Source organism: Saccostrea echinata, unplaced genomic scaffold (assembly GCF_033153115.1).
Source record: "Saccostrea echinata isolate AGI-Se365-2 ecotype Australia unplaced genomic scaffold, CSIRO_AGI_Sech_v1 ptg000033l, whole genome shotgun sequence".
Taxonomy (NCBI): Eukaryota; Metazoa; Mollusca; class Bivalvia; order Ostreida; family Ostreidae; genus Saccostrea; species Saccostrea echinata.
The window spans coordinates 32,863,630-32,889,916 of NW_026889782.1; the positions used below are offsets into that span (position 1 = coordinate 32,863,630).

General features: G+C 32.8%; 1 protein-coding gene and 1 long non-coding RNA gene across 5 annotated transcripts in view; one reads left to right on the top strand and one right to left on the bottom strand.

The window, feature by feature from the left end:
• LOC133198866 (uncharacterized) lies at positions 1-25,730 on the top strand. Of its 2 annotated transcripts, XR_009722627.1 has the most exons (7): positions 1-26; positions 289-436; positions 3,349-3,568; positions 4,966-5,065; positions 19,120-19,204; positions 23,877-23,945; positions 25,675-25,730. It is a non-coding gene; the product is annotated as an uncharacterized LOC133198866 (long non-coding RNA). The 2 variants fall into 2 exon arrangements; XR_009722626.1 differs by lacking the exon at positions 25,675-25,730 and having other exon boundaries at positions 23,877-25,112.
• LOC133199224 (fibroleukin-like) overlaps positions 1-26,287 on the bottom strand; it is a 138,107-nt gene that overhangs the window by 50,523 nt on the left and 61,297 nt on the right. The window lies entirely within an intron of this gene.

Consider the following 26,287-nt stretch of genomic DNA (forward strand, 5'->3'; position numbering starts at 1 on the left):
TTGATCAGCATGGACATGGTTTGATGGTATGGTAATATTTTTACAGTTTCAATTTCTAAACTTTCCAGGAAAGTTTCCTGCATTTTGTACAATGTTAAATAATGTACAATATATTTTCCCATGAATTTTTTTTTGAAATTATGTTTTAAAATTCTGACCAGATTTCTGAGGAAATTTTTAACTGCCTAGGGTGAGCTGATTTATGACAGAGACATATAAAACCAAGTCTCTGAATAAATTAGATTTTGTTGACTTGTTTGCATTTATGCATTTATTTTTATTATAGAGTGTGTTCGGTACCACATAACATGCGAGAATACCTTCTCCAGTATGTTGGAGAGAAGATTAGCAAGAAAAAGGCGGGTGAGAAAATGAGAAGTTGACAGAAAAAGATTTTTTTTCATTATCGAAAGGGACATGTACAACATCCATAATGGTAAGAAAAGATAATTATTTATAGTCATATTTATTTGTTTCTATAATGTTTCTTTCGATAACTTTTCACTCATATTGAAAAGCCAGCACTTGAGAACCTCTGTACTCAGGACCCTTGAGCAATGAGTAATTTTGTTCATGCCAGCACCTACTACAACATGGGACCTCAGTTTCATTTGAACACCGGTCTCCACATCCAGCAGTGGGATTCGAACCCCTGATGTTAGGATCAACTCCTTTATCTGTGACTCTAAACAAACACTTAAACCACTGCGCCATGCAAGCAGCTAGTCATACCTGTATTCCTTATGATGTGAGCTAGCATTATGAAAATTACATGTGCTGTAGATCATAGGTTGCTACATAGTTCTTTGTATGTTGCACTAAAAAATATGGTGTTCATCAATGATTCATTTTGGTGTGCGTCCTGTGTAAATTATGCACAAATTTTGCTCAGGACGCATTATTTTAATAAATGTACATCCCAATGCATGCAATAAATTTATAGAAGAACTTGTATTATTTGGTATAATCCGATTCTAATCTTGACTGATTGCATCATATCCATGTGCTAAGCGATATGCATGAACAATTTTAACAGGTGTATATAAGGTTGCCAACAACAGGTCAGATTTCACAATTGCAGCCAATTAACCAGCAATTATCAGAAAATATTTGAAAGTTAGATAGCATAGTTGGATTATCACTGATTATGTCTATACTGTGGAACATTTCTGAAGCGAATACTATACCTTTGTAAAAGCTATACATGTAACCTGTATCATTTTTTTTTTCCTAATACAAGCTAAGAAGTTTAAAATATAATCATTTTTATTTCTGACTTTCTTCATTTCTTCTTAAAATTTCTTTGCTTCATTTTGCTTCTGTGCATTTTATGACTGATATATTACAACGTGTGAGATCGTATGTACGATCTAAAAATAGAACCATAGTGCACAGTTGACAATATATTATATTTATGACACAAAATCATGTACTCTTACTTGGACAGTTGATAGTAAAATTATAGAACTACTCACAGCAACAATAAAGCATTTGCTCTTTCGTGCAATAACTTTTTATATTTCACCAGAATTTCCTCTGTAATATCTAATATATGACCCTTGGATTTGGATGCACTGATTTTGTCATTGGACTCATTGTTGTCATTAAGGGGGGTCCTTTGGACCCATGATAACCATTTTCAAAATGAATCACTGGTTCATAGGTCTGGGACTAAAAGTTTATGAGGGCATACTATCTTAATATCACCCACCCATTATCGTCTGATCAGCATGATCAGTACTATTAAGCAGGAAAACAAATATTTGAAGAGACATACTGTAAAAATAATTTTGTAAGATCTTGGAAAACATGTAATTTTGGAAGTAGATTGACATATAAGTATATAATTTTTTTTTTGTGGATAACAGTTGATTAGCTAGGGTAGGTGGTCACTGGTGTGATTTTGACCCATTATCTGATTATTTTTCATACTTAAGTTTTGTTCAAGTATATGTCAGTGTTTGTTATGCTACAACGTTTTCTGGGTAATTTTCTCTATGGAATACCTTTGTACAAGATTTCTTTTTTTTTTTTTAGAATTATTTATTGAATTTGCAAAATACATGTGTTCGACTTACAAGATATATGTGTTGGGTTATTTTGCTAGTTAGAACAATCTAACTGTGTCTCGGAACAAGCCCTCGATCACCACAGTTGGAATATGTCCCATATACTAGCAATGTAGCATATTGGAAAGGATCCGCTCAGAAATGATTTTGAAGAATACAAAAAAAATTGCACTGAAAATAACTATCAAATTAATCATAACAAACCTTTTTGAGATTTTATATGCCTTTTAACCTAAAAAATAATCCATATAAATAAGAAAATTCAACTCATTTTCTCAACCTTTTTTCCTCGCTTCAAATTTACACGCCATGTTGAATTCAGAACTCTCTGGATTGTTCATAGAAAATGCAGTCAGTTCGAGTTATCGAACTTGCTTATTTTGCTACATTGCCGATACACGGAACAAATTCTATCGTTAAACCAGGTTCGTAGGACAATATCATTTTAATGATTAGAACGTTCTATCTAGGTTATTGAGATCACAGCAACAATATATAAACAAAATTAAAATTGAAATTATAATTTGCATCATCTCTTTTAAAAAAGAAAATATAAATTCATTTTATTTTGTAAAACCAAAAAATATTGGTTTAAATATACATGTACTGACAATAAAAAAAAGAGACAATAATTCTCAAATTATGAATAACTTTAAGACATTGAGTGCACCTACGAGCACAGATCCCATGATTTGTAATAAAATGCACACACAGGCATGTAAATCTGAAACATAGATTTTCACTGATTAGCTAATATACATGTAGAACTAGTTTGAAACTAAATACTCGTACAAATACAAAAGAAAAAAAATAATTATTTTCCAAGCAAATAAAATGAAGAAATTAAAAGTTTTTGATTTTATTTTGATTTAAAAATTATCAAAGAATATTTGATGAAAAAGAAAAGCTGAAATCAAAATATTTGTATCAATTTAAATGTCATGCTTGATAAATTTTGGAAATACTGACAGATACACCCTTGCATAACACATATACATGACTAAAATTGTAAATTTTTAGAGACTTTGAATATGCATGGTGTCAAACTTTGTCTCATTTTAATATAAAATGAAAAAATTATAACCGATTAAAAATATTGTTATCTGTATTGTAGCATAAATATTGTGATACCTAATATAGTATATTAGATATAGAATAGTAGAAGAAAGTGTATTATCCCAGCCCTTTATATTTGCAGTGCAGTATAAAACAGTTCAATTGTATAGTAATGAAGTCAAGAGAATATGTAAATTAATAGATTTTGTTTTCATTTTTGCAGGAGTGTCTGATGGAATTTGTCATTTCATTAATAAATAATGCTGATAAAGATGCAAACTTAGCAATTGTGCCTAAAAAGTGACAGCTTTGACAAGGAAATATATCCATATATAACAGTTACTGGTACTGTCTGAATGCAGTGAAAGGATCCAGATGAACAGATGAAGAGATTAAGTACAATGTACATCAATTACTTGAATGAAGAGAATCTGCAACATGGGGTAAGGTATATTTGCTGCTTTATTAGTTATAAACTGTAAATAAATTGATAGCAGAAAATAGACACAAAAGCTTTAATTAAAGCAAATCAGGGGTACCGGTAAATACTAACTTTTAAAGCATGCAGATACTCAGTGATAGACTGATAGTTTGATAGTATCATGAAAACCAAAAGAACTTCAGTGACTTTGAATTCCTGATAGCCCTAGCTGTTAATGAACTAGTTGCCCATTACAGCCTTTGGCTGCTTATGGAGTCATGACTTGATTGTTGCGGGAGGGGGGGGGGGGGAGGAAATGAATTCCCAGTGGAGATGGGTATGAAGGTTAAAAATAGGGCCACAAAGAACCAGGTTATGGTGAGGCAGACTTGCCTCCTTACATTTTATTGTAATTATTTAACCCTTCACTCTTTATGAGTGAAATTATTCTCGAATGGGACATAAAACAACACTCAATCAATCGGTCACACTTCACTCACTGTTCACAGCACTTGTTGCTCTGTACTGGGCACTACTGGCTCACTTAAGCAGGTTAAGTTCAGTTTGGTGTTTACTAGTCATTCCAATGATAAATAAGTCACTAGAACATTTTTTGTGAGTCGACTGCACACCATTGTAACACCTAGGGATCAATTTACCTGGCATCTGTCTGTCCATCTGTCACACCTTATATCTCGAGAATTGTAAGAGGTTTAATTGTTTTTGATATTTGGTTAATATTTTGCTTGGCACTATGACTTTTTTTAAATACCATGGTTGTCAATCTTGTGACCCTTGAACTTACCTTTGACCTACTTATAAAAAAGTTTAAAGTGCCAATATTCAGCATATTTTTGATAATTTAAAAGAGGTAAGTCTATGCTATTTAGCATGTGCACAATTTTAACATAAATTATAATGAAAAATACATGTACCAGCATTACAGTTCACTTGACCTTGACCTTTGTTTTACTTTTCAAAAAATACTTTGAATGGTTAATTTAACTTAAATGTTTTGATTTTCTAGAAGTAGTGTTTTGATAATTAGCATTGATGAGCTCATGACACTCTACTTTGAAACTTTTTGATATCCAGTTATCACACAAACTAAAACTTAAATCCTATGAAAACAAATCGGGATCAGTATACCACAATGGGTCGTAATGTAGACTGACAATTGCAGTAAAGACAACCTGAAATCTCTTTAGAAAAAACTGTTGAAAAGATTGTTGACCATTATATGGTGACGTCACTATTTTAGTGAAAAATTCTTATTACACTGTAATAAACAGGATGTAAAACGACATACAATTAAACAATCAATCCAACTACTGAGTGGGCTTTCTAGCTTGTGAACTACCAATTATGTCCAATTGGAAGTAATATTTGAATGTTTTAAAATGTGATTGTACATTGTAGGAAATAATGTTCCTATAGAAAAGTCAAAGAATGTATACATGTGAGATTCTGAAATAGCCGTACATGATGAGTAGGAATTTGAAGTGAATTATGGGAAAAGGTATGTAGTCCATTAGTTTGCTTTAAAGTTAGTGATTTTAAATCTGAACACACTGTGTAAAAGGAATTTTTCCGCCATATTCCTTTATTCACGCTATATTGTAGGGTCCTTATATAAGCCACTCACTTAGTCACTGTTCAGTGTAATCTGTTGTCACCTGTCTGTATAGACAGAATGACGTATGCTACATAGCTCTTGGTAGCAACAAAAAATTACTGTGTACTTCTTTCATGGCAGGAGAGAAAGATGCCAATGAAACTTACAACAGTTGCACAGGTCAGTGCAGTATACAAACATACACAAGTACACGTAACTGCAATAAAATAAATAAACAAAGGCAATGCAAGATAACCAGCATGAGCATGTGTCACCATTCCACTCCGATACCTGTGACAATAAAGCAGTCAGGTGTAACAAATGCGAAGAGTATACCCCGGTGCTGATATAGTAGATGATACATAATCGAATATGGTGTATGTCTATTTATGAGATGTGTTCAGCTTTAATTGATTGTTTTTCTCTGACAGTATGTACCATAGGTCATAGTCATTTATGGTATATTCAGTGGCACCATGTTTATCTGAACACTTCACCTTCCAGATGCTATTTTTCGGGAATAGATTTTTTCCATGTCATTCTGTCTCTTTAATCCAGAAATTTCGCATCCCGATGGTCGATTTCTACTTCAAAACGTAATAGTTCATTGAAAAATGACTCATTTATCCGGATGGTAATTTTTCAAGAAATGACTTTTTCACACTTATCTTCAGGGGTTGAAATTTTCCTGGAAATCCCACTAGCCCAGGGGCTACTGATCAGGAAAAAATTACTAGCCCAAACCTCAAACCAACTAGCCCAACAATTTTTTTATGCAAAATGAAAACAAAAAGTTAAAGTTTTGAATGTTTTGGTGACAGAAACAAATTAAACATAGTTCTCAAAAATAGTTCTCAGTCAAATAAACCAGTCTTCATAGAAAAATGAAAGTAAACTGACGAGAATTTTTCTTCTGTTCTGCTAGTCCGACAGACTATCGTTACGTTTGAATAAGCTAGATTAGTCTTAAAATAACTAGCCCCGGGCGTGGGGCTACCATATATTTCAATCCCTGATCTTGCAGTAGTGTTAATTGTAGTAAAAACATTGGCCATGCAGTCAGTTTGAAGGAGATACCTGTGACCTACAAACAATAGCGTCTAAAATTAGCGTGTATTTACCCCAATTAAATTACACGTCTATTATGAAGCTCGAAGAATTTAGCTTACACCAGTACACTGTGCATTAATTAAATAAGAAATGGTTCAAAATTAATCCATATTATTTTTAACAAACTTAAGCCAAAGAGGCGTCCGGATAAACAAGGCGCCACTGTATATATCTATAATACATGCATATAAATGTACTTGCTATTAACAGTGAGTACAATAAAATTTTCCCATTAAGTATATTAATTTTTTCTATGTGGTTTACTTTATGCCCAATTATCAGCAGTTTCCTTAATGGCCATATTTAAGTATAAGAACTATAGGTTGCTATAGCAGACAAAAGGTAAATATAACTAGAAACCTTGTTGCCATGGCAACAAGAAGGTCTTCCGTCCCTTCTCTGTCTTCATAGATGTTGATTCCTCTTTAAACTACATGTTATGTTGTGCATTCCCTGTCACACCTTCATACAAAAAATAGTTCCTTCGCCATGCGCTCGGCACTTTGAAGTGAAAGTTGCGGATATTTTGGATGAGACCTTAAAAACCGAGGCCCCGTGTCACTGCAGGTGTTGGCACGATAAAGATCCCTCACTGCTCAATAGCCCTAAGTGCCGAGTAAAAGTCTAAATTTGAAGCCCTTCACCGGTGGTCACGTCTCTATATGAGTGAAAAATTCTCGAATGGGACTTAAAACAACATACAATCAATCAATCAATCAATCATACATAAAATATAATTAAACGTTTATATTTTGAAAATATTGCAAAACTGGAACGAAAAAAATACGAGATATCATTTTAAGGAGGGGGGAGGACCTACGTTCCAAAATATCTTTGTGTGGATTTCTTTAAACTTTGAGATTCTCACATATAATTGTACAAAATATAAAATTATGTTAAATATTTTTTTTTTAATTTAAGACCTACATGTATCTACACTATTTTGTTTTATTTTACCCGATTTCATGCATTTCAGGTTACCCCCCCCCCCCCTCCCTGAGTCAGCACCACACAGGCATAACAAAATGATTGACACTTTACGTGAAAGCATATTTTTTCACATACTGTTTCAAGTATACAGATTTTTATGTATTTCATTGTGTTAATACACTGTATACCATTAATTAACCATACCTTTATCCGCTAAGTCGCTTTGAGCTCTTAATTATGGCGGATCTTGCTTAAAATAAATGTCATTGAAGTTCCCTCTCATTTGAAATTGCTATTTTTATTCAATCAAGATGAGAAAATAATATATTCTACTTTCAAAATATAATTTGACAAATCTCCGATTTGTGATTCAATTTCATAGGTACCTAGCTACATTAACATTTTTACCTTATTTCGTCATATCACAGACATATGCGCATTAATTAGTGCAAAATTTAACTGCAAACTCTCTATGAAGGAGTAGAAGACACAGTACCATTGTGAAGTCAAACACCATTGCTCTGACGTTGAACGACATAGCCCCCCCCCCCCTTTCAAAGATAAAATATTACATTTGAGCCCAAACAACAGTGTGAAAAAAATCGGACATTCTGGGGATTGAATAGTGCAAAATTTAACTGCAAGCTCTTTATGAAGGAGTAAAAAGACACAGTGCCATTGTGAAGTCAAACACCATTGCTCTGACGTTGAACGACATAGCCCCCCCCCCCCCCTTCCTTTAAAGATAAAATATTACATTTGAGCCCAAACAACAGTGTGAAAAAAATCGGACATTTAGGGGTTTGAATAGTGCAAAATTTAACTGCAAACTCTTTATGAAGGAGTAAAAAGACACAGTGCCATTGTGAAGTCAAACACCATTGCTCTGACGTTGAACGACATACCCCCCCCCCCCCTTTAAATATAAATAAAATATTACATTTGAGCCCAAACAATAATGTGAAAAAATTTGGACATTCTGGGGATTGAATACGAGTTCCCCGCGTGAAAATTCAACATGCTAACCATTACGCTATCAAAGACCATCGTATCATAGTAGCAAGCTATAAATATCTAAGTACGGGTTAATCCATTTTTGAATAAATTACATATTTAGCATTCTGATAAGATTCTCTATTTAACCTATACATATCATAAAAAAATAATGAAAAACAAAAAAGTTCAAAAAACTACCCTTTTTTAATCACTTCCTGTGACGACCGGAAGTGGCGACGACACACGAAATGTTTCGATCACACATCTACAAATCACCTTCTATCATACCTGAAAGTTTCAGACTCCTACCTTTAACAGTTTCCGAGAACATTCACGGACTAGATTTTTAGTAGAAAAAGTGAAAAATCGTAATAATTCCTGACCGGAAGTGAATTTTTCCAAACTTTTTCAATATTTCAAAATGGCATGAAATAACACATCATTCCTGAAAATTTAGCTGAAAATGATTGAGTAGTTTTTGAGATATCGCGATTTGAAAAGGTCAGAAAAATAAAAATGAAAAATAATAATAATAACTAGAACCTTGTTGCCATGGCAACAAGAAGGTCTTCCGTCCCTTCTTTGTCATAAGAGAAGTTGCTTTCTCACTAAACAATATTTGTTATGTTTTACATTCCCTTTGACACCTTCACACATAAAATATGATTAAACGTTTATATTGTGAAAATTTATTTTTAGTAACCATATAGCAAAACCGTTCATTGAAATCAAGAACCGATAAGCAGAATTATGTCTCTTTGTGTAGTGTATATATTTGCCAAGTTTTACTGAAATCAGACCAAAACTGTAGGAGGAGTAGCGTTTGAAAGTATTTCACAGAAATTTCTATTTTTAGTAACCATGGCAACATCGTTCATGAAAATCGAAAACCGATAAATAGAATTATGTTTCTTAGTGTAGTCTACTTGTGTGCCAAGTTATATTTAAATCAGACGAAAACTGTAGGAGGAGTAGCATTTTGAAAAATCGTTTAGAGACAGACAGACAGACGGACGACTGACACCTTATTATCGCATATGCTCTTCTGTCTCTCCGAGTCAGCACCACTCACACATAAGAAACTGATTGACAATTCACTGATGTATTTCGTGAAAGCATATTTTTTTCACATAATGTTCGAGTAGTTTTATTTTGTAAATACACTGTTTATCATTAATTGACAATACCTTTTATGCTTAGCCGCTTTGAGCTCTTAATTATGATGGATCTTGCTCTAAACTAAATGTCATTAAGTTCTTTTTCTCATTTGAAATTGCTTTATGTAATTCTATTAATAATCATCATGAGAAAATAATAAATTCTACAAAAAACAAGTTGGCAAGTCTTCAATTTGTGATACAATTGCATATGTACCTAGCTACATATACATGTGTACCTCATTTATATATATCACAACTGCATATACATGTATGCATTAGTGCAAATGTCAACTGCAAACACTTTATGAAGGACTAAAAAGACACGCCGTTAATGTGACGTCAAACACCGCTGCTCTGATGTCGAAGGACATAGCCCCCCCCCCATTAAAGAAAAAAATTATATTTTGGGCCCCCGAAAAGTGAGTAAACACTCGGACATCCTGGGGATTGAATCCTGGTCGCCTGCGTGAAAATTCAACGCACTTACCATTGCGCTATCGAAGACCATCGCTTAAAATTGAAAAATGATAAATATTTAGAGTCTGGGTTAATCAATTTTTTAATAAATTACATAATTAGCATTCTGGTAAGCCTCTCTGTTAAACCTGTAAATATCATAGAAAAATAATGAAAAACAAAAAAGTTCAAAAAATTGCCTTTTTTAAATCACTTCCTGTGACGACCGGAAGTGGCGACGACACACGAAATGTTTCGATCACACATCTAGAAACCACATTCTATCATACCTGAAAGTTTCAGACTCCTACCTTTAACAGTTTCTGAGAACATTCACGGACTAGATTTTTAGTGGAAAAAGTGAAAAATCGTAATAATTCCTGACCGGAAGTAATTTTTTCCAAACTTTTTCAATATTTCAAAATGGCATGAGATAATACATCATTCCTGAAAATTTGGCTGAAAATGATTGAGTAGTTTTTGAGATATCGCGATTTGAAAAGGTCAGAAAAATAAAAATGAAAAATAATAATAATAATAATAATAATAATAACTAGATACTTATTGCCTAGGCAATAACAGGTCTTCCGTTTTCTTGACTTCTTTGGAAAAAAAACAATCTTGTCAAAAAGATTACTCTAAATAATTAATAAAAGTTATCTCAAAGCTTCCAAAGATATGTAAATACAGATAAAAACAAACGGAATTACTTTTCTGTTTTCTTTATGTACTTCGTCATGAACGAAAGTGCTCCAAATGAATAAAATGTTCATTCTACACCTAAATTATTCACAACTGATCCTCCCTAAAAGTTTCCATGAAAAACTACTCATGTTTGAGACAACTTCCGGTTTTTTGGTTGGCACTTCCGATGAAAATAATTTGCATGGTCATGGTCTTTCTTACATCTGCATTAGCCAAACATTTCTGTAAAAAGTAAAAAACTTTTAAAATTCACTTTTTTGCATCGCTTCCTGTCACGACCGGAAGTGACGGCAACGTACGATTTTTACATGATGTAGATAAACTGGTGACTGACTATCAGTTCTGAAAGTTTTAGACTTCAGTCGTATACTGTTTTTGAGCAATCAGGTTAACAAAGTTTCAATTTGAGGACAGAAAAACACGCGACCGGAAGTGCATTTTCCTAAGATGGTTGACTTCACACTAGACAATTGCAGTCTCAATAACATATGTAAAAATCATTGCAAAAACTTTATCAATAAGCGATATTTTTGAGAAAGTTAAAAATCCCGATTACAAAGTTTCTCTCTTATAACCGGAAGTTGTCGTCTTTTGTTTCCAGTGAGACCAACACATACAGAAACTGTGAAAGAGATTCAATTAAATGATGCAAATTTTATTTCAAAAGAGAAAAGTTGAAATTTTTAATTTCTTTGATCACTTCCTGTAACGACCGGAAGTGACGGCTGACGCTATTATCCCAAAGGGTTAAGCTTACTCCTTAAGTTCTATTACTCTTATAAGTATAGTGTCTTATTCTTTTACCGTTTCTGAGATCTCACTTTGACAAGTTCTTATTTTGCGGACAGTAAAACACGCGACCGGAAGTGAATTTTACCAAGATATTTGATGTTACTCTAGACAATTGCAGTCTAAATAACATATCTAAAAACCATTTCAAATACTTCAACCATAAGCGATATTTATGGGAAAGTAAAATACTAAAATTATGTAGATTTTCGCTTATAACCGGAAGTTGACGTTTTTGTTTCCGGTGGGACCAACATATTTCGAAACTGCAAAACAGATACAATAATGTGATGCAAGATTTAATTAAAATAAGAAAAGTTGAAATTTTCGATTTCTTTGATCACTTCCTGTGACGACCGGAAGTAACAACTGACGGATCTAAACCAATTCTGCAAACCTACTTGTCATGATCTATCACTCGTGAAAGTTTAATATTTTAAGCTTTTACCGTTTCTGAGATCTCGTCCGGACATGATCTCTTTTGAAAAAACGGAAATCGGACATATCTGACGACCGGAACTGAATTTTGCAAAATCCTTCAAAATGTTTTAAGTTTATTATATTTGTCATAAACTCTGAAAGTATCAAGAAAATCCACCAAGCCATCTCTGAGAAATTGCTTGGACAAAAAACGGGAAAAAAATAATAATAATAATAAACAGTAGAATCACTATAAGGTCTTCCGTCTGAAACGGAAGACCTTAATAAGAAACAGTAGAATCACTATAAGGTCTTCCGTGAAGACGGAAGACCTTAATAATAACTAGAACCTTGTTGCCATGGCAACAAGAAGGTCTTCCGTCCCTTCTTTGTCATAAGAGAAGTTGCTTTCTCACTAAACAATATTTATGTTTTACATTCCCTTTGACACCTTCACACATAAAATATGATTAAACGTTTATATTGTGAAAATTTATTTTTAGTAACCATGGCAGAACCGTTCATCGAAATCAAGAACCAATAAGCAGAATTATGTCTCTTTGTGTAGTGTACATGTTTGCCAAGTTTTACTGAAATCAGACCAATAATGTAGGAGGAGTAGCGTTTGAAAGTATTTCACAGAAATTTCTATTTTTAGTAACCATGGCAACACCGTTCATGAAAATCGAAAACCGATAAATAGAATTATGTTTCTTAGTGTACTCTACTTGTGTGCCAAGTTATACCAAAATCAGAGTAAAACTGTAGGAGTAGTGTTTTGGAAGTATATCACAGAAATTTCTATTTTTCGTCACCATGACAACACCGTTCATCGAAATCAAAAACCGATAGACAGAATTATGTATCTTAGTGTAGTCTACTTTGTGCCAAGTTATATTTAAATCAGACAAAACTGTAGGAGGAGTAGCATTTTGAAAAATCGTTTAGAGACAGACAGACGGACGGACGACGGACACCTTACTATCGCATATGCTCTTCTGTCTCTGACCAGTAGAGCTAAAAACGAGACATCATTTTAAAAGGGGGGACCTATGTCCAAAAAGTCTTTGTGTGAAATTTTTACAAGTTTATATTCTCACACTAAATTGTAATATACACTGTATATATAATAATATGATTAAATGAGTTTTTTTTTTAATTTAAGGACTATCTACACTGATTTGTTTTATTCTACCCTGATTTCATGAATTTGCAACCCCCTTCCTGAGTCAGCACCACTCACACATAAGAAACTGATGGACAATTCACTGATGTATTTCGTGAAAGCATATTTTTTCACATAATGTTCGAAATTTTGTAAATACACTGTTTATCATTAATTGACAATACCTCTTACGCTTAGCCGCTTTGAGCTCTTAATTATGATGGATCTTGCTCTAAACTAAATGTCATTAAGTTCTTTTTCTCATTTGAAAGTGCTTTATGTATTTCTATTAATGATCATCATGAGAAAACAACAAATTCTACAAAAAACAAGTTGGCAAGTCTTCAATTTGTGATACAATTGCATATGTACCTAGATACATATACATGTGTACCTCATTTATATATATCACAACTGCATGTACATGTATGCACATTAATTAGTGCAAATGTCAACTGCAAACACTTTATGAAGGACTAAAAAGACACGCCGTTAATGTGACGTCAAACACCGCTGCTCTGATGTCGAAGGACATAGCCCCCCCCCCCCCTTTAAGAAAAAAAATTATATTTTGGGCCCCCGAAAAGTGAGTAAACACTCGGACATCCTGGGGATTGAATCCTGGTCGCCTGCGTGAAAATTCAACACACTTACCATTACGCTATCGAAGACCATCGCTTAAAATTGAAAAATGATAAATATTTAGAGTCTGGGTTAATCAATTTTTTAATAAATTACATAATTAGCATTCTGGTAAGCCTCTCTGTTAAACCTGTAAATATCATAGAAAAATAATGAAAAACAAAAAAGTTCAAAAAATTGCCTTTTTTAAATCACTTCCTGTGACGACCGGAAGTGGCGACGACACACGAAATGTTTCGATCACACATCTAGAAACCACATTCTATCATACCTGAAAGTTTCAGACTCCTACCTTTAACAGTTTCTGAGAACATTCACGGACTAGATTTTTAGTGGAAAAAGTGAAAAATCGTAATAATTCCTGACCGGAAGTAATTTTTTCCAAACTTTTTCAATATTTCAAAATGGCATGAGATAACACTTCATTCCTGAAAATTTGGCTGAAAATGATTGAGTAGTTTTTGAGATATCGCGATTTGAAAAGGTCAGAAAAATAAAAATGAAAAATAATAATAATAATAATAATAATAATAATAATAATAATAATAAGAAACAGTAGAATCACTATAAGGTCTTCCGTGAAGACGGAAGACCTTAATAATAAGAAACAGTAGAATCACTATAAGGTCTTCCGTGAAGACGGAAGACCTTAAAAATCTTAAGTGCAAGGTACTTTATCACTGATTGAATGTTAATTAGGGCCTGCATGAAATGTTAAAGCTATATAGGATTCACATTGTCCATCCTTATGTCTTTCAGCCAGCAATTAACACTTCAGTTGTGACAAAATAAACAAGTTTTAATTTATGCAGTGTAATACTATACAGGGTATTGATGCATAAAGTAAATGAGATCATTAGAATGGTGTATTTATATACTGTATATACTTGATATCAACAATTTTTCTTAGTGGTCTACTTTATGCCCGATTATAAGTGGTCTCCTCAATGGCCATATTTAAGTATAACATATGTATAAGTACAGGTTGCTTTAGCAGACAAAGGTAAATATAAATATCTAAGTGCAAGGTACTTTATCACTGATTGAATGTAAATTAGGGCCTGCATGAAATGATAAAGCTCTATAGGATTCACATATTGTCGATCCATCTTTATGTCTTTCAGTCCAGCAACACTTCAGTTGTGATACAATAAATAAGTTTTAATTTGATATGCAGCATAATATAATACAGGGAATTGATGCATATAGTGAATAAGATCATTAGAATGGTATATTTATATACATTATATACTTGATATCAAGGGTTAATTCAATTTACTCAATTTTTCTCACTGGTCTACTTTATGCCTAATTATAAGTGGTCTCCTCAATGGCCATATTTAAGTATATAAGTACAGGTTACCATTGAAGACAAAAGGCATATGCAAAACTCTAAAGACCATGATACTTTGATACTGATTGAACGCTGACCTGGACCCTTGAAAAGCACTTGCTCTTAGTCTTATTTATATGACAATGTGTGGTTTGATATAAGTTAACTGAATTACCTAGGTAACCATGGTAACATATTTCTATCTGTTTTTGTATGTTTTTGCATGAGCAAGGGCTTGGGTCATGCATAAACTTTTCACATTTTTCAACTTCTTCTCAAGAACTACTGGACCAGTTTAAATCAAACTTGACACAAAGTACATGTATCTTTAAAATAAGGATGGCAATGATTAACTGGTTTATTAACTATTGAGAAAGATCATAACCAGTTGAAATTTTCATAACCAGTTTTATAACCAGTTACAATTTACATACTAACCACTTAGTAGATAATAAGTAGGGATGGCAATCGAATACAGAATTGCAAATCGGTTAACCACAAAACGTTCCGACCGATTAAACGGTTAATCGTATCAAACTACACAATGTCATTTTCTTGACTTTTTTCAAGTAGCTCTATTCCTATGCACAAGAAGTCTTAAAAAAAGATGTTAGAGGTCAAAATCATTCTATTTGTCTTTAGTCTTGATCATAAAACTACGCGCATATTTTTTTTCAATAGACAAGAAAAAATTCAGAAAACCATGAACCATGCCTGAAATATTGTGGATAATTTTCCAGAGCGGATGTCACACAAGTTCATTCTTCATTATCACCATAATCAAAACTAAGTCTAAAATGTATCACTTAATTTACAATGTTTGTATTATAATTTAATGTGATAGATAACTGCAAAAGATACACATACCAATTTACGGTGCTCAACGGTGATTATTATCATTAAAGAATTAGAGGACAGTCGGGTTAACAACATGATGTTTTAACAGTAATTAACATATCTCAGACTGACCAATTACCCAGCAATTTTAATCTGGAGAGCCATAATGACCTCCCAATCAGCCTAAATAAATAAATGAAAAATTAATGCTAAATTAAACGTTTAGGTAGGAATTTCTATTTTGAAAATGAATTTTAGTACATTGCTTTCAGTTTTACATATATTATAATTTTTTTCCGACTAATCGATTGCAGATTTTCTAACCGATTGCCATCGTTCCGACCGAGTAATCGGTTAACCGGTTAGAAATTGCCATCCCTAGTAGATAGCTTTTGTCAATGAGTATTTGTATTTACTTTTTCAATAATATTTTCATTTTTTGAAATAAAACTTGTAACATGTTTCAAACTGAAATGTGACAATCAAGCAGTTACCATATCTTGCCGAATATAATATGCATTGGTTTAAGTATGCACCCCCTTTTTCAGCCTGATAACTTGGGGAAAATTGCAGCTCGGTTGTAAAGATTATTTGCTACAAAATCTTATTTCCTACAGGGCACAAGTTATTTAAACATTAAGATATTAACAGACTTGAAATTTCTTTGACAATAACTTAAAGATAAGTCACTTGACAACTTTGATATGTTGTAATCAACACACACCCAAAGCTTAAAAAAATGAAGAACGAAGGTTATAAATCGACCTCTCAAATATGAAACAGGGCTCTCAATTGTGTATAATTGGGGCCGTTCAAGGGCCCCACTCCCAATTCAAAAAAGGTACCTTTTTTCCCAATTAATGTGTTAATTTTCCCAAAAGTCATTTCTCCCAAAAATTAAAGAAAATATAGCTGGATATATACCGGTAATAACTTAACTTGCTATTCATATTCCTCTGTTTTATAAAACAAATTTAGTTGATAGCGAAGACTGGAAACCCAATATATATGATTTTAAAGTATGTATAATGGTTATTCCAAAATTTCCTAAAAGGTCTTTATTTTCCCAATCTTTACAGCCCGGCCCCATTCCCAAAAAGAAGTGTTAGAGCCCTGTGAAAATGAAAACAATTATATGTACAGCAAATAAGAAGTGCCCTATCTTGTAAAAAATGTGATTGGAATAGATAGACCTGTGATTTCTTTATCCAGGTGAATATCATTACCGCTACATTTTCAAAATGGTAATTATTTACCGCTATATACTCATTACCACTGCAAAAAATGTACACATTACCACTACATTTAAATGTTTACATTACGAATACATTGCCTCTTTCATTAGCCAATGGATTATGCATGTACAGATTGACACAAAGTACATGTACAACATATCCAAGCATAAGACCTTTTTCCACTGCTCACCATGGGAGACGAAAGTAGGGCTTAACAGGGTGGCTTTTTCCCACTTTTTTATTAGTCCCCTACCAGTGAAACCAGAGGGAATTATAGGTTTCCTCTGAGTCTGTCCATCTGTCTGTCTGTCCCTCTTTCAGTCTGTCTCATTTGTTTTCCGCACTTTTTTCTAAACGCTTGCAGATTTGGAGCTGAGTTTTGGTATGTATTATCTTGATGAGTTACAGTTCAAGTTTGCATTTTGTTATGCTTCTGAATCAATGATTTTTAATGGAATAGTGGCAATTCAATTTTTAGTGGGAACCAGATTACACTTGCTGGTAGGGGACTAGTATTTCTAATGCAATACTGTCAGAATGCTTGTTTAATCTTAATTGTAGTAGGTATTTAAGTATGCAAGTACAGGGGTGTCGGCAAGTATTTGACATTGGGGAGGCGAAGTGGATCGAAAAAAGCTGGGGGTGGGGGTCCTAACTAAATTGTTGTGACTTAAACTACTTAAATTTTCAGCCAAAATCTTGATATTTTTCCTATTAAGTCAATAGCCTAAAGGTATTTTCTGATTCAAAAAGAACAATTATTAAACATACAAAATAAATAAATAAAAATGTTTTATTTGTTTTTATTCACATTTCTTGTCATAAATATATACATATAAAAGCTGTAAGTTCATAAGAGAATCTCAGGCCAAATATACTTAATAACGAAATATTGTTAATTCCAGACCTATAAGGACCTCAGTTTTAAGTTACTATAAATGAAACAAAACCGGAAAATTCTTAAAAAGGATTTTTTCCCCCTCGAAATGGCAATTTCTCCGAAACTTAAGCGCGACGGTCACCTTAAACATAGGCTTTATGAAGAGATAAAGATATTTTTCTATTACTATATAATATTTGTTTCTTGCCGAAAGAATGCAATTTGAAATGAACAGGCTGATTAATACCTCTTAACCCCTTCTATTTTTGAAATGCAGAAATACATGTATGTATGACATTATAGAAAAATCAAGTGAAGTTGTTTTAAATAATAATTTTGCCCAGTATTTTAGTATTTTCCTTTAATTCATACGCTCATACTTTGTAATATTATTTGATAATTGTTTAGTGATTCATCAAAGATTTCCAAACATCGATCGACCAATTGACATGATTGATTCTAATAGACAATGAACATGCCTGTTATACGTGGGGGAAGGGGGAATAGGGGGAGTGCCTCCACTTTTTTTCTACTTTCAACACTTTTTTTTCTGAGAATAGTTTTTTTGCTTAAAAAAGACTCCCACCCCCTTCGACACACACTGTTTGTTGCTGTAAGGTCGAACTCAGGCAGATTCCCGTTTTTGAAAAGAACAAAAAATAAGGAAATAAAGAGAACCCCCATCTCCGCCCCGAAGAAATAGAATTTCTCAAAACATTGCTATAGCTGTAGGTCTGATGAAGAATTTGTAGCAAACCAGCACGTGGAGCGATGGATACCCTGCCTATTGTTTACACGCGCCAGGTATAGGTATATGTACTTGCGTCTTCGTAAACAATAGCTTTCACACTCTGCCGCTCCAATGACCACAGATTGCCATTATTCTTGCCGCTCCATTGACTACAGATATTGCCGTTACAAATGTTGAAATTCTATATTTTTCATTTATTTTTATTTTTATTTTTTTTTTTTTTTTTCAAAATTATTGGGGCGGCGATCGCCGCCCCTTTGCCGTAGCCCTTGAAGTACAATAATGTACATATAAATGCTTGTTCAAAATAAAGTTTTTCTCGTAATTTCAGCGCAATTCAACAGAAACCAAAAATTCAAGAACCTATTCGTAATTAATCTGATGTTTTTTTAAATAGATTGATCGAAAGTACATGCAATATAATTCGTACTATATAAAGGTACAGTGTTTAATTGATTTGTTACAAAAAAGAGCAATGACCATATCACCAATGCTAATGTAGTGGTAAATATTTTTAATATTTAATAAGTTCCACATTTTTTTTTACAGTGAAATGGTAAAAAAGAAACTGCTAGCGCTACTGTGCAGACTACCATCAATCAACATGATCAACAAAATGAAGTAATCCTTCTGAGTAAGTGACCTGTAGTATTATCTGTTTTCACCTAGGCCAATATGAAAAGGATGAAAGTTATTATACTCAATACACAAGTTTGGAGATTATATCTCTCCAACAAGAGAAACACAAAAAGTAGCCATATCAGCGTGAAAGTGGCAGAGATTGTTGATAAAGTATACACAATCATGCATAAATAAATGTCAGAATGATGGCTTAATTAGGGCCTTTTAAAATGTATTTAATATTAAAGAAAGATTATACATGCATATTATGTCAAGCAATGATGATTTTGGTGATCATATTGAGCTATACTTTAGTAATACAGGTTTTTGGATGCTTGAGTCTCTGATTAACAATATATATGTAGTTTTTGGAGACCAGGTCTTCCAATAATCTGTCAGAATTCCCATGGGTACCAATTGCAACCTGTTATTAGGCTAGCAGACCTCTTTTTATATTCATATGAAGCAGAATTTATTCAAAATCTTACACATGAGAAGAAGAAAACACTTGCTGTGGTCTTGAACTCGACAGTGAGATATATCGATGATGCATTATCAATTAACAATAGCTATTTCCATTCATATGTCAACTCTATATATACCCCAGTGAGCTTGAAATAAAAGATACCACAGAGTCTGACACATCTGTTTCATGTTTGGATATTATTTATTTCCATCCCTAATTAAAATTTTATAAATTGATTATGTACATGTAATATTAAGTGCATGTTTCTTGGAAAGTAATGTTCTAAGTGTTTCCTTACTGCTCTTAAGGATTTTCATGGTATATCAGATTCTTGTTTATTATCCTTTTCTAAGTGTTACTTTTCTCTAAGCAGTAAACAGGCAGTTGTATGATAGGTGGAGACACATATCAAGTTACCTACAGTTACAGCCAAGGTTTGATGAAGGTGGCAGAATCATCTGGAGTTTGCCAGCAGGAGTGACCAGTCAGCAGTGGATACTCACTCCTCTGTGGCACCTGATCCCACCTCGGATGTTTTTGAGGTAGAGGTTGCACTGCTCAAATTATAATTTGAATGGACTTTTGAGCTTAAATACTGTTCATTGTCTCCATATTTCGTTTTATAAAATCTAGTTTTAATTAGGATGATTGAAAACAAATGAATCATCAATCCCTTTGAGAGAAGACACTTCCTAGATTGTACAAATTTATTCTAAAAAAAATAGTGGAATCTTTAAAATTATTACGAGGGGAAAGAGTCAGTGTTTCATTTAGAATCCTGACGTGCAGTGATCAGATGCCTATATATTAGAGATCCATTTTTCTTTCTTCGTATTATTATAAGATTTTTCCAGTGTGTTTTTTTCCCTGATATTTTTGGTATTTATTATTTAAATTTTGAGCTGATTAGTGTATCCAAATAAACAGTTATAGACCAGTATATTGAACATGTCCTACTAGCAGGTTTATGAAATATATGGAAATAACAAACAGTATTAAAGCTCGAAAGTTCGTTCAAACAATACAATTCAGGAGCAGAACAATAGGGACCTCTAAAACATCAGAGGTGGGATCAGGTACCATGGAGGAGTGACCATCCTCTGCTGACCGGTCACACCCGCCATGTGCTTCCTGGCATGATCCGGGAAAAATTAGAAAAATCCGTAGGCAATTCAGTGTGTAAATAATGGCCTGAAAATTAGATTTAAAATGTCAATCAGCACTTGACTTAATGATAGATTGTACTTTCTGACAAGCAACAAGGTCATTGTATCGACCATATAACTTTTGTAATGATGACTTTAAACAAGACTGATGATATTCTTGTTTCATCAACTTGTTTGTCAGTAACTTACTTGGTTTTAGAAATTGTTCATGGGTTGAGCATGCTCTTGCGTATCGAATCAACAGAGAGATATGAACCCTGTATGCAGGTGATGAGGGTATATTGCTGCATAAGTAAGGGAAGTTGATGATTGAAAAGTTAGTCATAAAGGTTTGTTGTTAGGTTACCATTAACCTCTTTTTATAGTAAATTATCAAAATATGAAACAGATGTGTCGGACTCCAGGGATAGACATTAACTTTCATATTCACTTGTCCTTTGGGACAACAAATTTTGACTTGTCCAAATGCAAAACTTGGTTGCCCAAACCTTAGAAAGAAGAAAATTCGAGTAATTTAATTTATTTGCAATAAAGTACTTTCTATTGGCAAGTTAACTGCCAGAAAAAATGTTGATGTGTCAGTTATCCTACAATTGTAAATTATGTACATGTATACCACTGTCCTTTCATTTGTCCTGAAAACTTGCACTGCCATGCAGCAGTATATATTTTCTTTAAAATAAAATTCATATTTTAAATATATATATATATATATATTATTTTGATTTTTTTTCTCTGGAAAACTGAGTCCACACTGTCATTTTAATCGGACAAGTACATTGGCATTTTCACTTGCCTTAACTGGGAATTTACTTGCCCCGGGCAATCGGACAACAGTTAATGTCGATCCCTGGACTCTGTGGTATCTTTAAATTATCAAGCTCATTGGGATAATTGTGTTGAAATATGAATGGAAATAATTAATACCGTAAAGTCACATGTATCGGACACACTTTTTTTCAGAAAAATTGTTCAAAAGTGTGGATGTGTGCATTACATAGGAACTAAATTCAACCCCTTTTTCTGGACATTTTTTCTTAACTCTTATGAGTGATTTTCACTGTTATCACATTGTAAGTTTATTACATATTCCCCAATTCTTGAATGATAGTCACATATGACAGATCGCTGGTAAATAAATCAACAAACAGAAATATAAAAAGATATATCCATTAAAATGATACTATTCAAAATTAAATATATATATATGTATATTTAAAATAAATTATCTTTTTCTAACTTGGATATCATCACTGCCAAATTTAACTCCTCTCGACCCTAATGTAGGTCATATTTGTTTATATAACGATTTCCGGCCATTTGGTTTCGAAACAACTGCCATTTTAAACAATACACTTGTAACCGGTAAAGTTTATTTAATGATAAATATTTTACACACCTTTTTAATTACCTGGTATCACTTGTATACATAAGTGTGACATTAATTACGCTTGGGATGATTTGTTTACGTAAACACAGACACCTGCTTGGAATGCATTTTCAGCACAATATCGTAAAATGCTTAGGGTTATAGGGGGAAAAAAATAAGGGACTTAATTTTTAATTTATACCAATCAAATAACAATTGAAATACAGAGTATACTTAAATACTTATAAATAAAGCTTATATGTGAACTGAATTTTCCAAGAAAATTAAAAGTTGTATCCTACTTTCGTTTTTGAAATAATACGAATATTTTAACTTTTTAAACTTTTTCTTTGGAATAGTTGTGCTGTGAAAATAAGAGATATGTCCGCATTTTTGGGGTAGCGTTTTATCCATAGGAACTGCATTTTTCTCAGGATTTTCCCCCCAAATTTGGGGGTGTGTCTATTACAAGACTACGCCTTTACACGTGACAATAGGGTACTTCGTCAATATATCTAAATGTTAAAGGCAACAGCATGTATTTTCTTCTTCTCGTGTATAAGATTTTAAATAAATTCTGCTTTGTATGAATACAAAAATAGGTTTGATAATAACGGAGCACAATTGGTACCTATGGAAATTCCAAGAGATTTTTGGAAGACCTTGTCTCTAAAAACCACATAGATATTGTCAATCAGAAACTCAAGAATCTTTTTAATATCAACTTCAGAGTACTTGTGTGTACAATCAGTGTTTTTTACAAATAATTTTGCAAATGACCAATGACAAGATAAGTTAATTTTTGAGTTCCACTTTTAATGAAAAAGCAGCTGTCAGTAAACAAATCTCTCATCCATACAAAAAACAAAAAAGCATACCAAGGGTGATAATCTCAAAACTTAAGCATTGATCTGTTCGAAATATTTTTTTTTTATTGACATATGTTTAAGGATAAACAACAATACTTGATATCGCGATTACTTAAATTAGCTGAACTCTTTCACGGAGATGGGAAACGTCTGTTGGATGGGGGCAGTGTACTATTGAATGCAATACATGATCGATCATTGTGGAATTTATAATGACTGATAAGAAAGAAATCCTAGAGAAATATCTTGCTAAACATGCGCTGAACCAGCCTTATAAATTTTTGAGAGGAGTTAGTCCTATATGTTACATTTTTTACATACTTTTTACTAAGCGGACTTTTCTTATTAAATTCTAAATGAAAATCGTTACTTTTGAAAGTTGATAAAATACTCTAAACTTTCCTTATTTGACAATCTACTATTTGGAGTTCAACTCTTGGCAATACATTGTAGTTTCAGCATAATGATTGTTCGAATCATTCCATTGTCACCACTGTAATGTTATGCCCCAGAAATCTTGTGAGATTTAGAGCTTCCTCGACTCCCATGCTAAAGAGCGGTTGTAAGTTAGATAACTGCGAGATACTCACAATACTTGCAAATACTGGTACTGTTAATTCAATTCACATGTGCTCACTTTTGAAATGCATTCACAATTCTTTATAAAGTTGGTGATGTTATGTATGAAAATATCATAAAGTCTAGTTTCATGTTTAAACTATGCTTGTGGTATGCATTTTTTTCTTGAACAGTAAAGGAAGGGATGAGAGAGTTCATTGAGTGCCATAAACTTTCATTTGTATGTTATTTTTTAGAGATGGAGTAGTACACAAGCACAATTTTTTAAAGAAAGAAAAGTCAATGGAATGAAAGCCAAAGAAAAGGTGAAGTGAATTGTCACTCATTATATTTTAAATTTAATGTGAACATGGTCATTATTTTAGTTATGTCATAACCTTCTTATCAATTTTAAGCAGTGCAGACAGATGCATTTCTTATTGCTTTGAATAGAATAAATTATCAAAAAAGTTTGTATATGTTTTTTGATATAGAATTTAAATTAAAAAAAAAAAAACAAATTATCAATTATTGCAGTTTTGAATTTCAGTACACTAGAAATTTTTCTACCCTGCCATGAATATGGCTGGGGCATATAGAGTTTATCATGTCCGTCTTCCGTCCTTCCAACCTTCTGTCTGTCCTTCCATTCCGCTTTGCTTTTAGCTCAGTTCAAAACTAAGTTTCAAAGAAACTATTCAAGATATTTTTATCAATCTTCATATGCTGATACATATTGATGAGAGGTATTCAATTTCATCAACATTTTTTTACCTTGACCGTTCCTTTAACTTTGACCTCACTTTTCTTAAATAAGTGTTTAGCTCAGTTTTAAAGAAACCATTCAAGATAGTGTAATCAAACTTCATATGCTGATACATACTGAATCAACATTTTTTTACCTTGACCTTTCCTTTGACCTTGACCGTACTTATCTTAAATAAGTGTTTAGCTCAGTTTTAAAGAAACCATTCAGGATAGCGTAATCAAACTTCGTTTGCTGATACATACTGATGAGAGCTATTTAACTACATCAACATTTTTTGATCTTGATCTTTCCTTTGACCTTCACCTCACTTTTCCTAAATTAGTGTCAAACTTCATATGCTGATACAGACTGATGTAAAGTATTCGACTGTATCAACATTTTTGACCTTGACATTTCATTTGACCTTGACTTCATTTTTCTTGAAATAGTGATTAGCTCAGTGTTAAATAAACGGTTTCCATTCAAAATATTTTTATCAAACTTATTTTGCTTATGCGTATTAGTGAGAACTATTCAACTGCATCAAAAATGTATGACCTTGAACTTTCCTGTGACCTGGACCTCATTTTACTTAAATTTGCATTTTGCTTAGTTTTAAAGAAACCATTAAAGATAATTTTATGTGAGCTTATGCACTTAACAGAATTTGGTGAGAATTTATCATCTATATCCAACTTTTTCGATTTCAATGTTAAAGAAACTATTTTAAGATATTCTCATCAAATTTCATACACAAATATGCCCACATGGTGCAGTGGTTAAAGCTCTAGAGTTGCGGAGTAAGTAGTTGATTTTTATGTCGCTTGTTCGAATCCCACTGTGGGACGTGGAGACCGTATAAACCGAGGTCCCATGTCACAGTAGGTGCTGGCACGAAAAAGATCCCTCACTGCTTAATGGCCCTTAGTGCCGAGTATAGGTCAAAATTTGCAGCTCTCCACCGGCAAGTGGTGGCGTCTCCATATGAGTGAAAAATTCTCGAGAGGGATGTTAAACAATAAACAAGCAAATAAAAATTAATATACCCTCAGCGGGGCATTCATGTCCTATGGACATATTTCTAGTTTTGCCCTCTTTTACATTTGTACATAGATATACTTTTTATTTTTGCTCTGTAAACAACAACAAAAACATTATACCATATGATATGCACAAAATTATATGCTAGGAATGTATTGTGAAAGATGCATTTCAGCTGACAAATGTAGCATCTTTAAGCCAGCTTTTTAATTTTTTTTTCTGAATGACTTTCAGGTACTTCTCTTATATTTGCAACTCATTTATAGGGATGTATTAGTATGGTAGCCTGTCTGCCAACACCTTGTAGATGAGATTCTAGCACAAATGGTGTGAAATGGTTCTCTTAATTGACATGAGAAGGTCACCATTTTTTATCAAGATAAAAATTACTTGTATATCTTGTAATAACATTATTTAATATATCCCTTTCATAGCACACGTTTCTTTCAAAGAGAAGAAAGCATTTATATTTTTTCATGGTTAGTAATCTCATGGATGAAATGCAAACTGTACTATTTGAAATAGGTGGTATAGGTATTTCAGAGTCTGTATTACAGCTTGCCAGTTTATTGTTGGAGGGAATATTCTCATCAAATAAACTATGTAAAGATTTGCTTTTTAATGCAAAGTATTTTTATAAGTAATAACTTCATTTCAACTTACCATGAACAGTTTATCAATGCATCTCACTTTGTATCTAATGCATTTTTAGAACACACATTTGTGGTTTAAAACATGTTGTAATAGTTTAATAATGCTATTCATTTTTTTTAATTGACAAGAAATGAAAATGTAATGATTATTTCAAAATAGTGTTTTATTCCTCTTATCTATATGTATATTTATAGATATGTAAAAGATTGTTATTTTTATTGATGT